Source organism: Morus notabilis, unplaced genomic scaffold, assembly GCF_000414095.1.
Source record: "Morus notabilis unplaced genomic scaffold, ASM41409v2 Scaffold621, whole genome shotgun sequence".
Taxonomy (NCBI): domain Eukaryota; kingdom Viridiplantae; phylum Streptophyta; class Magnoliopsida; order Rosales; family Moraceae; genus Morus; species Morus notabilis.
This window is the reverse complement of record NW_010363239.1, coordinates 235,360-248,440: the sequence shown is the minus strand read 5'-3', so window position 1 is coordinate 248,440 and position 13,081 is coordinate 235,360. Positions and strand designations below refer to the sequence as shown.

At 35.1% G+C, this 13,081-nt stretch overlaps 1 non-coding gene across 1 annotated transcript; it reads left to right on the top strand.

Moving 5' to 3' along the window:
• Positions 1-12,755: 12,755 nt before the first annotated feature.
• Positions 12,756-12,827, top strand: TRNAP-UGG. The gene has a single exon. It is a non-coding gene; the product is annotated as a tRNA-Pro (tRNA).
• The last annotated feature ends 254 nt before the right edge of the window (positions 12,828-13,081 follow it).

Here is a 13,081-nt window from a genome sequence, read left to right as displayed (position 1 = left end):
GGGGGACTAAAGGTTTGGATTTGGAGTGGGATCACAAATAAAAGAATTCCCTTTCACCCAGGGAACCCCTAAGGGCATAGCAGTACAAAAGCTCTTCGACGGTTATGTCGAGGTTCAAAAATTTCCTCCACAAAATAATCATGGAGTTTATTGTCACCCAATAATTGGGTGACAACTGTGTAGGAGAAATCCTATGAAGAACACAAAGGGCCTTCACGAATGGGTGAAAGGGAAGAGTTTGTCCAAAGCTAAGAGATCTAGTATATACAGTCATATAGTTCGCAGGGGGGATATGAGCTCTATTGTTAGGGGGTAGGAATGATTAAATAAAAGTTATTGGCGTCGATCCATGCATCGTAAAACGCTTTCATGGCAACCCAGAGCTTTATTTTCGACGGGTTAATGTCATTCACCATGCCCGAGATGCCACTTGTCGACACCACCCCGTAGCCACGACCTTCAGAGGGGCCGACTCGTAAACCATCATCCTCATTATCGAGGAGAATAAGCTTGTCTAGTTGAGGGGTCGAGACCAACCCCTCGGCATATTCCTCCACCTGACGAAGCAGAGAATCTCCGCTATCGATCGATGTCGTGCTCGACGTCGTAGCTTCCTCAGGGCCATCCCTGACCCTGGATGTGGAGACCTCTCGACCTCTAACCTGCTTTGGCGACATGTTCTGGAAATAAACAAAAAGGGGTCGAGTTAGGGCCTAATGGTCAAGAGGTCAGAAATAGAGTTTGAGAAGAGACAGAAGTATGTTCGGATCAAATGATCCAATTGTCTGGGATTGACAATATCAGACTCGTGTGAACCCAGAAATGAGGGAAAACTCATGTAAGGGTCCCCAAAGCCCAGAAATGAGTCTGAGGACCCCCAACAAGAGCAACTGAAATGAGTCACATGAATTAGTTTTGAAATCACATACGAGGAGCAAAAGGAGCAAAACAACTTACTAGTTATTGAGACTGTCTGAAAGCTTAGAGACTGAGGAGAACAATGTATGGAGAACGTGCACGGAAGTCGAAATCAGAAAAGGGAAGTTCTGGAGGAAATCCAGCAGAGTAACGGCGTAGTTTGCGAATGAACGACCGTGAACTATTCGAGGAGTATATATACTCAAAGAGTGGTAGCCCAGGGGTCTTAGGGAAATACAAAAGACTCCAGATCTCGACCGTTGAATCTAAACTGACCCCATCCAATGATGAATCCGAAGAGACGCGATTTAACGGCTGAGAAAAGAGCGGGAGTGATGAATCTAATCCAACGATTGTAACTTTCCCCTCGACTGCCACGTGTCATTAGGGTACAGGAGACGTGACTGTTGACACGATCAACTAGACTGCTTCACTACCTGAGAAACTCGTTGCAATGATGGCACTGTACCAACAGGCAGCCACCATGACCTGCAGGAGAAGAAATTGCCACGTAATACTCTCGACACTCTATAGCCTGAAACATTGCAACGCGGTATTCGAAGCTGGGGGTAATTGTTGCGCCATGGTCGAGTAATCGACCTTTCCTTTGGCGTCGAGACATTCTCAATCGAGAGTTGGTCACTGGCGTCAAGAAAATGGTCGTGCGTAGGATGCCCTCAAGGAGAAGAGAGTTCATGCAGGAGGAGGATATGCGTCGAGAACTCCGCCTGAGCCGTGAAGTTCACGACGTCAAGAGAGCAGCCCAGTCAAATCTAAATCGAAACCCGTCATCTCAGGAAAAGATATACTGCAACAACAGCCACGATTCAGATCAGGAAATCAGATAACCGTCAACAGTGATTGTCCCGATTTGGTAGCTGAAATCGTGGAAGTACAACTGTCAGATCCCGAGATTTAGGGGTAAGGGGATGATCTCCTCGGGAAATGGAGAGGAGATCTCTAATCTGTAAAGGGCGTATAAATAGAGCCTGCCTCCTCCGTTAATTTTTTTACGCACCATTTTTACTACAGAACAGATTGTAATCGACAAAATACTAGTGCATTCACAAGTGGACGTAGGCAAAGAGTTCTTGCCGAACCACTATAAATTTATGTGTTCTTTATTTTTCTATAACGATAATTTTTTATTAATCCATGAGAGACGTCTGCGAGTATTTCTGGAGAGTTAAATTTTAGTTGACTAAATTTCACCGTCAACAGGTCACACATTAGAAAATTGACGGAACTCATAGATAGAAAAGTAATTAAAGAGGTTAAATGGAGATCATAACCTAGCATGGAAAATGGTTATATACCAATGGACAATTAAAGGTTCCTTATAATAAATGTGGATGATTTAAGAGTGCAACTTTAGTCCGACGACGACACAACGCAAAGTTATAATTATATTGATTGGATTATAAAAATAATTAAATTTGTAGATAATTAATTATTGCGGTGTTATTATTATTAGTTAGAACTCGGTTGCTTTATTTTATTATTATTTGTTTTTCATTATGTAATTAATAATTTAGAATGTTATTCTGTTCTAATAAAAACAGGGGTTACTATTTAGAAGAAATTAGGCTAAAAGAAACAACATACCAGCAGTAAAAAATTCGTAATAGAACTCGACCACAGCGACCTAATTTATTATCTTTTATACATAAAAATATCAAAATTCCCAGTATAAAACATTGAAAAATCATCACAAACATCCCCTATTTCTTCTCCATTTCAACTTCTGGCTTATTATATAATTATGATATTCTTAAACACAAAAAAAATTAAAGATGAGCTAAAAACGACATCAAATGATAAAAACTGAGAAAGGTACTACCCACTAGAAATATCAACTTAAATTATGCGGCCCTTTTTGATTTGCTAAAGTTCCTTTTTCATTGGGTAAGGTGACACATGGGCACATGGGTCCCTTAAACTTGTTCTTGGCACACCAGCCAAATCCCAACAATATCATCAATCATAGGCCGGCTTCGTTCATTTTACCGATTTGAGTTTTCAGTTCTAAGTTTTTATAATAAAAAGCTTTTAAAAAATGTCACATCTAACTTTTTTTACTACAGTGAAAAACTCTCAAAAAATGTCACATCTCAATTTAAATTGAAAACTCGAATCTACAAAATGAACGAGACCATAACGTCAAAGATCTTGGTAGGGTTTGTCAGCCAACATGAATTTATGTCTCTATCATGCTTTTATATTTTTGAATTTTCAGTATGCAAAATTTTGATGTGAGGAAGCTGCGTTGTGCATATTCTTGTAAATTGGACATCATTATGGGCCTCTGTACCACCCACCAAGTGCTAACTTTGGGCCACTTTCGAGGGTGGAAGAGGACACCCATGGAGCATATATGAATGAAGTACACGAATTTAAAATTTTGTTATTCGGAACTAATGAAAATTTTTGTTGCGAAAAGAACATAAGAGCTGTTGTTAGGGCTAATATTATTTAGGGACAATATGCTTTGTCTCAATTAGGGCGTGAAGGTTCAAAATTAAAGGTTTCACTACGTTGCGGGTTTTATGGTTCTTTCATAAACTAAAAAAAAGAGAGAGATATTGTAGCAATAACTACTTTTCAAACTTATAAAAATATATAAATAGCATCTTTACCAAATATAAAAAATGAATAGGATATTTAATTTTTGAAGTTGTGTTGTTTTAATTTTACCTTTCTTTTATGTTAAGCTATGTAATTTTCACTTCATCCTTAACGACATTTATTGATAAATACAATTTTTTGTCGAGTATTACGAGTAAATATTACATTTATGCTCGGTAAATAAATATTTATGAGTAAATATATGTTATTCAATTCAATCATTTTAAAAATATGTTGTGTAAATATTGTATTTATGCTCAGAAAATAAATATTTATGAGTAAATATATGTTATTCAATTCAATCATTTTAAAAATATGTTGTTTACTTAAAAACGTTTAAAATATGTTATTAACTATAATTACTGAAAATGAAACAAAAATTGGATAGTGGTCATCTAGAGATGTCAATTGAGTCAGGCCGCCCATCAAGCACGATGGCACAACACAAAAATTTTTAGGTCGGGCACGGCATGACACAAGATTATAATGGGTTGTACTAAGCACGACACAAAGTGTTGGCCATGCTAGGTTCATAGTTTTGGCACCTGGGCATGGTATGAGACAGCATGACGACAAGCACGAGCACGACACGTCCCATTGAGCACAATAAGCTGCCACGATAAATATAAATTTTTTTCTTTTTATTAATAATTTTTCCTTATTGTTACATATATCTAAACAAATATAAAAATTATTGTTACAAATAATTTTTTATTAGTATCAATTTGTTATCCCTTTATGTCAGTTGTCTACTCTTCTCAGTATTAATTTAAGTAAATTTATTCATAAATTAGTACTTATAATAATGATGGCATCAAGTTTTTTGTTTTTTTTCTTAGTAATAGCATATGAAATTATATTTCATTTAAATTATATTTTATTTGAAAACTGTTAAAAAAATAGTTTTAAATGACTCAATGGTTTTAATGGGCGGCCCAAAAATTTATTGTGGCAAGCACGATAAAGGCACGAGCACGAGCACAACTGGGCCTGGGCCTATGATTTTAAATCTTGAATTAGCACGAGCACGGTACAAAATTTCAATAGGCCAGACCAAATACGGCACGAAACACGCATGAATCTAACTGATTATGAACCAAGTCGATACGGCACAAAACACGCATAAACTTAATTGATTATGAACCAGGCCAATACGGTACGACATGACACGATTGACATCTAGAGCCTTTCCCTAAAGGTATAACATTAAAACAGCATAGGAAGGGGCAATCATATTGGCGAGCAATCCTAAGGGCCATATATGTACACCACATATTATTAAAACGTGGCTATCACAAAATAAAGCTCACTTTCTATTTATTGCTCTAATGTGATGATAATTTCTTGCATTGTATCTCACTCTTTTTATTCTTTATTATTGTTCAATTTTGATTCAATAGCCATATTTTTGGATTCAAAGTTTTAATCGGCTTTCGTTCTAAGTTTTTGGAGATATTTGAGACAACTCATTAGCAGCAGGTTTTGGAAATTAATCATAATTAAGGACTGGTCTGTCAAATTAACATGTCTTAAAATTTAAATATTTGAGTATAAAACTCTCTCTAATAAAATGTTATTTTTCGTTCAAATTTAACCAACACTATACTTGGTATTAGGTTTAGCACCATACTTAGTATTAGATGTAGCACCAAATATAACATATGCAAAAATTTAGCATTTAGTTGTTATTAGTTGTTGCACTAACTTCTTTCATTTTATAATTACAATATTATCCTTTAAAATTATTTAAAGTTTTAAAGTTTCCTTTCACAAGTTTTAAAACGTAATTATTAATAATAAAATGTACTAGATATAGCATTTAAGTTAACTCATGCATTGAAGCACAAAGTAAAATAACATATTAAATAGGATGAAATCTATGAATAAACCTTAATTTTTTTTTTAAATTAATACATATTGTCAATATTGTCCCATAAATGGTCTCTAGACTGAAAAAGTGTCTCATAAAAAGTCTCTATGTTATATGTTGGATGGAAACTATTAAATTAGACTCATGAAAGGTCAATGAACTTAATTTTCTCTAGATAATAGTCTCTATGTTAAAACTTGTACTAAATTTTTTTCCTTAAACTAAAACAATATTCACCAATTAGTTCCTCTACTAAATAAATAGATGGAAACAGTAATTATGAGAGGTTGTACCAATTTAGTTACTAAAATAAAAAAAAAAAGCCAACATTAATTATGAGAGGTTGTACCAATTTAGCTACTAAAATAAAAAAAGCCAAAGTTAATCATTTAAATCTAAACATACATAAAAGAACTAAAGAGGTTGTTTCTTTTTTGTCCATGTGTTAACCTCTCCTTTATTACTTCATTTATTTTTTTTACCTTTTTTTTTTGTTTTGTTTAAGACTTTTAAACCATCTCCAAGAGAACTCTCTAAATTTTAGCGTACCAATTTAGCTACTAAAATAAAAAAAGCCAAAGTTAATCATTTAAATCTAAACATACATAAAAGAACTAAAGAGGTTGTTTCTTTTTTGTCCATGTGTTAACCTCTCCTTTATTACTTCATTTATTTTTTTTACCTTTTTTTTTTGTTTTGTTTAAGACTTTTAAACCATCTCCAAGAGAACTCTCTAAATTTTAGCTAAAATCTAGCTAAAATTACTAGAAAATTATTTTAGCTAACAATTTTTTGACTAGTGTGGAAGGCACCGTCTAAAATAGCTAACCATTTAGCTAAAGGTTTAGCTAAAGGTTTGAGCAGAGAAAAAGTAAAAAGAAAAGCTAAATTATTAATAATTTTAGCTAAAAATGTGAAATAACTAACATGGTTGGAGTTGTTCTTAACTTTTCCTCATTCTTTTTAAAATTTTGTCTTCTTTTCTTTTACCTATTGTCTTTTTTCCCCCTAATATTCTTCAACAGCTCCTTTTTTAGAATATCTTTATTTGAAAATGCTTTCTTTTAATTAAAATATTTTTTTTTTCAAATATCTCTCTACTTATATTTTTTTGGGTCAAAACTCCTATAATAACTTTAATTCTTTTTAATGTGATTTTTTAAAATATTTACTTTTCTTCTTACCCCAATTAACGGACTTAGTTTCTAAGGAGGCCACATATTTTGACACAGAATTAAAATCAAAAAGTTATTTATTACATGTAAAGCATATGGCTCAACTAGTATGAGTAAATAGATAAAGAAAAATGTCAAATATGCTTGGAGCTTCTTTCTAAAATTTCTTTTAATAGCGCTCGATCCCAGCGTTGATTTTGGTAAAAATTCTGACCTTGAGCTCAGTTCTGACCCCGCCCCACCTCTATTTTGGTCCTAATTCTATTAACAATAAAATCTTTAACAAAAATATGAGAAAAATTTTATAAAGTAGAAAAAAGAATATATTACCTAATTTATTTTTTTAAGTTACCGTTTGTATTAAAAAAACCAAAAAACTGTTGTAGAATATGATTTAAGACGGGCCTAAACTGTTGATGTTTAATGTTTTTCATTCGTGTATTCAATAAAGTGATTAGTTTTGACATCTTTTTTAGTTTAGAGACTAAATTTGATACGAATTATATTTAACATTTTTTATATTTAATAGGCTTACGAACTTTGATGTTTTTAGTTTAGGTGTAAAATATGGTTCGACTTTGAACTCAGAGGACTATTTTTTGAGAGAGAAAAAAGGTTAATGACTTTTTCATCCAAAACCTATTAGAAGTATGAAGTTTAAGGACTATTCAAAGGGAAAATTTTGATTGTAAGGACAAATTTTGAAGAAATAAAATAATTTAGGAACTACTCATAGATGTATTCTTATTAGATGTGTTACTTTCGCATTTTTCGCTAAATATGGCATTGGAGTTTGCATTCTATATTATCTAAAAGTGCGTATAGTTGCAGTATTTGAATGATAATGGTAATGAGAAAGGTAATGGTAAGGGAATATAATGAATAAAAAAATATTGATTCATTTAAAATGACTAGGGAAATAAATATGAATATTTTGCTTTTAATAAAATTATCCTTATGTTACATATATCTTACTAATATTATATACATTCATATAATAAATTATTAATTAAATAATGAAATTATAATTATATAATGAAATTATAATTATATAATTATAATATGATGAAACAATTTAATTAATATAATATTTATAATAATAAAATAAACTTACAACTATATAATATTGTATATAATTATAATATAATAAAATTATAGTATTATTAGAGCAAGCTCATGAAGGACTCCAAAAGCAGTTTGCAGGATGCTTTAGAGGCTTTGAGTATGTAGCTTCACTGGTGGATAAGGCGCTAATGGAGAAAAGAGTGATATGAAGGAGTCTAAAGCAGGTTGTCCCGAGAGCTGGAGACTATTTGGAGCACTCCTACCAACGGTAGACGAGAGTGATGCCAAGGTTGGATGCTTGAATACTTTTGAAAAAGTATGAAGATAACTCTCAGAACACTCTCAGGTGGTGTTGGAAGAGGATTGAAAAGTGTTCTTGAGGAATTTATAAGGAGGTCAAGACTTAGAAACTATGAGGTTCCTCAAGAACTTGAAGAAGACTTGAAGAAAGCACTCAAGGGAGAGTTTCAGCACTCTGATGTGTTTTCTGATGTGCAGGTGTGTTGTTGTTGCAATGAAGAAGGTGATGTGGTATTTATAGGAGTAAATGAGAGTGCTTGACAGGTGCTCTAATGGGGTCTGAACTTTCATTTTCATTTGGAGGAACGCTATTAAGGGCCTTTCTTAGTTTGACAAAGAGATGTTCCGGAAATGGAATGGAAGATTATGGAATGGCAAAAATGAAGGCTAGCTGTGGGAGCATTCCCATTTGGAGGAAAGGTGTCATATAGCTTTCTAATTTTGAAAAAGAGACTCACCAAAAATAGGATGAAAAGTTTCTAGAAATTTACTCTGACGGCGTTCTAACGAAGTAAGGCACAAGCAATTTCGTTTGGAGCAAAATCCTAGCTACCTTGTCGAAGGAGAAAAAATGACACCTTAGAAGTGGAAATACTTAAAGGCCAAGTTTCAGATTTTGGGCTGACGCGAAGTGACTTTAGACTTGAAATCTCCAAGAGTGTTTGACTCAACCAAGTTCTCCCAAAGACTTTCCTTTTTGGGGGTTTGATCGTGTGTCAGACTTTCATCAGAGATTATTTGTGCGAGAATGACCAAACAACCATTGTACTGGCCCTGATAACAGATTGCTCCAACACCGGGTTGCTCCGAATGGACACGAGTGCTCTGAATGGACAACCTGATATGAAGAAGAGCCGGGAAAGCATGCCTGACATGGGGAGTGCTCCGAAAAGCATGTCTGGTCGCGAGAAAAGCTTCTGAATGAGACAAGACTAATGGATTTCTCAGGCCTTTGAGTTAGAGAAAATTTATGAAGGATCAGACTTGGTTTTTGGGCCTTTCAAGGGTTGAAATAAAGAATTTTAGGCTTCCAAAGACAAGGGAAAGGTTTTCTTGGGTTGAATCCTCCATCACCCATTCATGCTTAATCCCAAGCGGGTTTCAAATTGGGTTAAATTAAGGACAAATAGGCCTATGTGATCACTCATGACCCACTATATTACAACCCACGGGAGTTCCCCGAGCGTGACTTGGGTCCACAAAATGAGCTTAATGATGTTGTAGGGCGCAAAGGATTGGGCCTAGATGGGCCTGGTACGAATTCAGATATCAATATTAGCCCCATTGATCGCGTGGGCTATACAACGTAGTGAGATAGTCCACGTGAGCAATCCACATGAATTCGTATGTGCGTTGTTGGAGCTGTCAAAGATCTATCGGAGATCCGCTGTGAAAATAGTCCAGTGTTAGAGATCCTTCGGAGATCTCCATATTACGTGAATTCTTGAAAACAAAAACAATCCAGTGTCTTTCTCGAAGACAAATTGTTAGTAAATGTCTTTATCAGGATTGTTGAAGTCCTTTGGAGGGGTGGGTAAGATCATTGTGGACCTTTGAAGTCCGTTGGAGGAGATCATAGAATGAGACTTTTGTAAACGCTTATAGCCTTTTGTGCGTATTTGTTCGCCACTGCCTCCGAAAGCACACATTTTGTTCCGGAGGATCTTTTTGTCGTGATGTAGCTTCGTTGGAGATATCTGTGGACCAATTCGTTCGGAGGCCTGAGGGTGCTCCGAATAAGCGATCATGGATCAATTGAGATCCGCTGTAGATGAGCATTTTTTAGAGGCTGTCAACTTGCTCTGAATAGGTGATTATCGCACACTGTTGGAGTATTGTTAGAGCAAGCTCATGAAGGCAATATGTGGACTACCGGGAGTCCACTGGAGCGTATGTGGAAGAAATTTAGATTTGGAGATCTTTAAGATTCCTAAGAGCAAGTTAGGAAAATTGCGCGCTAAAATTTGAAAAACCGTTAGAAACTCCCAATCCTTCTAATTATATAAAAATATTCAAATTAATAAAATAAGAAGAATTTTCGAAAGGGTGCATCATTTAGGGTTCGTTTGGTTAGAGGATTTAAACTATGTGATTCGAATCATTTTTAATTTATGTGTATTTTTTATGAAAAAAATACTGTAATGAATCACAAATTATAATTCAAATCAGGAAATGAATCCTTTTATCAAATGTCCTCTTAGAGGGATAACTTTCAGAAAATCATCCACTTTTTAAAAGATAACTACCTATTAAAATCAATACCCCTATTATTTTAATTTTAAAATAAGGAAATAATGGAGCTTAAAGAATAAAATAATAATTTATTTGGGAAAAACTCTTTCATTAACTGAGCAAAAGGGGGTGATTACTTCCCGAAAAAGTGCAATGATTGTACCGTCAAGTGTCACTTCTCCATTAAAATTACTGACGTTGGTATCACTTTAAGAAGGAAAGTGAAGAGACGCGACGGAGAGAGGAAATAAGAAGAGAAAGCGCGTTAAACAAGAATAATTTTGAATTATAATTTTAAATATATAAATTAAACATTCTCTTAAAATTTAGACTAAAGTTTGAAAGCACTTAGAGAGAGAAAGAGAAAATTGAGTGAAAAAGAGAAAGACAATCTGAAAGAAACAAGAAAAATCAGTAAAATTAGTGAGAGATCACTGCAACAGAATAGTCTTTGCATAATGATGTTGTAGCGTTTTTAAAAAATGATTATTTCCCTGCCTTTAAAAATAATTATAATATATATATATATATTAGAATTTCATAAAATTTTGACGGATAATGTTATATATATATTAGAATTTAATTTGGCGGTAATGAAAAATGTTTCCACCTGAAAATCTCAGAGCCTGTTCGGTTGGTTGTCTGTTTTTTCTCGAGAAAGTCCATTCGAGTGTGGGTGGCTGGCCCAAGTTTAAGTTCGACTTCGTTATACTCGAGATCAAACTTAACTCAGCACTCGAGTTTTTCCTTCATTCTCGAATTAACGTCTTCCCACCTACTCGAGTTAAATTCTCTAAACTGCTACAGTGATGATGCCTGTTAGATGAGATTTTTTTTAACTTACTTATTTCCTTTAATCTTGAACCAAACCTTGGCGTAGTTCTTGAGTGCAGAACCCAAATCGTCCTTGCAAGAACAACCCAATTCAATAGGAACACCATATTCATGGCTGTTGCTCTCCAAACCCAGATGACAAATCCTATAATCTCTCTCTACTTTGGCCAAATGCACCTTAATCTCAGAAACCCCATCTCAGCTTCCACTTCCACTCTCACAGAACAATCAGAAGCAGCAGAAGAAACTCTCCCAGATGCATGACTTATACCAGCCTGGGGATCACAAACAAACCGAAAACTGTACTCGTCATACGAACCGCCGGTCGTCGAGAAGAACTGGGAATAGCAAGAGCCTTCGTCGGCGTCGGAGAAGCAAACGCTCCCGTCGGCACTGACGTCACTCCCGCCGATCGAACGGTGGTGGTTAGTCTGATGACCTTGTCCTTGCTCTAACTCAACGTGGGAGTGGGACATTTTTCGAGCCCAAATTTCATAGACCCAGAAGATAAAACTTGGCTACAAAAATTTTGGAAAACTTGCTTTGTGGGTTTTTTGTGTTTTTTTCTCTTTTTGAGGAGTTGTGATGATTAGTGCTGGAACTTTGGACGGGCCGCCCGCGACCGTCCGAAAAGCCCGATTATTTGCCTGAGCCCGAGCCCGAGCCGCCCGAGAAATTCGGGCCGCCCGCCCGAGCCTGAATTTCACCTTGAACGGGCCGCGGGCTTGTATTAGGTGGCCCGAGCTCGGCCGGGCGGCCCGAGCCCGTCCGAATTGCCCGAATTATTTAAATTTTTTTTAATATTAAGTTATTTTGTGTTAAAATTTATATATATATATATTACAATTTGAAATGAACACACGAACTATATAAAAAAATTATTTGTTTATTAATTTTTAAATTTGTAATTCATGATTGCCTCGTTAAAAACCTTACCAAGAAAAACTCAATTGGGATAAAAACTTGGCAAGGAAAAAAGAGTGCAATCATTTTGTGACGAATTACAAATTATACAAACTTACATTGTTTATTAAATTACAAATACAATGTAAAAAGTAAATACATATTTATAAATTTACAAATTAATTTGAAGCTGAGGGATCGTATTCAAAATTAAATGTTAATCGATTAAATTAATCGATCCATTCTTAGCTTGCCGGTAAAATTGTATCTTGTAGACGTTGATCGGCCCGATCCCAATCCTTAATGCAAACCAAGGCTTCAACATTGAGTGACTGGTCTTTTAAAATAGAGATCATCAAATAGCGATGAAGTTATTAAACCAATCATTGAGTGACTTTTGATGAATTATTAATTTACTTTGGTATGCAAGTAGAAAGTTACTTTGATATAGAGTCATAAAGAGAGTGAAGAAAGTGGAAGAAAAAAGAGGATAATTAAGAGGATGAGGAGATATTGTGAACAGAAAAATAGATAAAGATAGAAAGAAGAGTGATATAAAGTAGAAAAACACGAGTATCTATAAGAACAAAACCGGCATTATATAGAAACAACACTTTTTAAAAATAAAAAATAATAAAAACGTGATGGCAATGTGTTTCTTTCCTTGTGTATATTATTTTTTGAGGAATCCTTTTATCATGTGTTTGATTATAAAAAAGGGTCAAGAATGTGAAAACTGAAATATTAAATTGCTAAAATAAGAATTTACTCTTTCTGTTAAAGAATTGTGTGTTTACCTTAATTAATAAGTTAAAAATTTAAATAACAAATATGGACATTGGGTCTAGTGGTATGATTCTCGCTTTGGGTGTGAGAGGTCCCGAGTTCGATTCTCGGAATGCCCCAATTTGTAGCAACTAATATTTTTGGGCGGGTTTTGGGCAAATCATGCAACTCGGGCTTCGGGCAAAATTCGAGTTTTCGGGTTGGGTAATTCGGGCAGGTCGGGCAGTCGGGCATGAACGGAAAAATTCAAAAACAACTCTGGCAGACGGCGGTCGACGGCACTTACACGGCAGTGGGCTCCAGCGTGGTCTCAAAATTTGGGCTGCCCGAGCCCGAACCCGAATTTCCACCTTGGACAGGCCGGCATATGGAC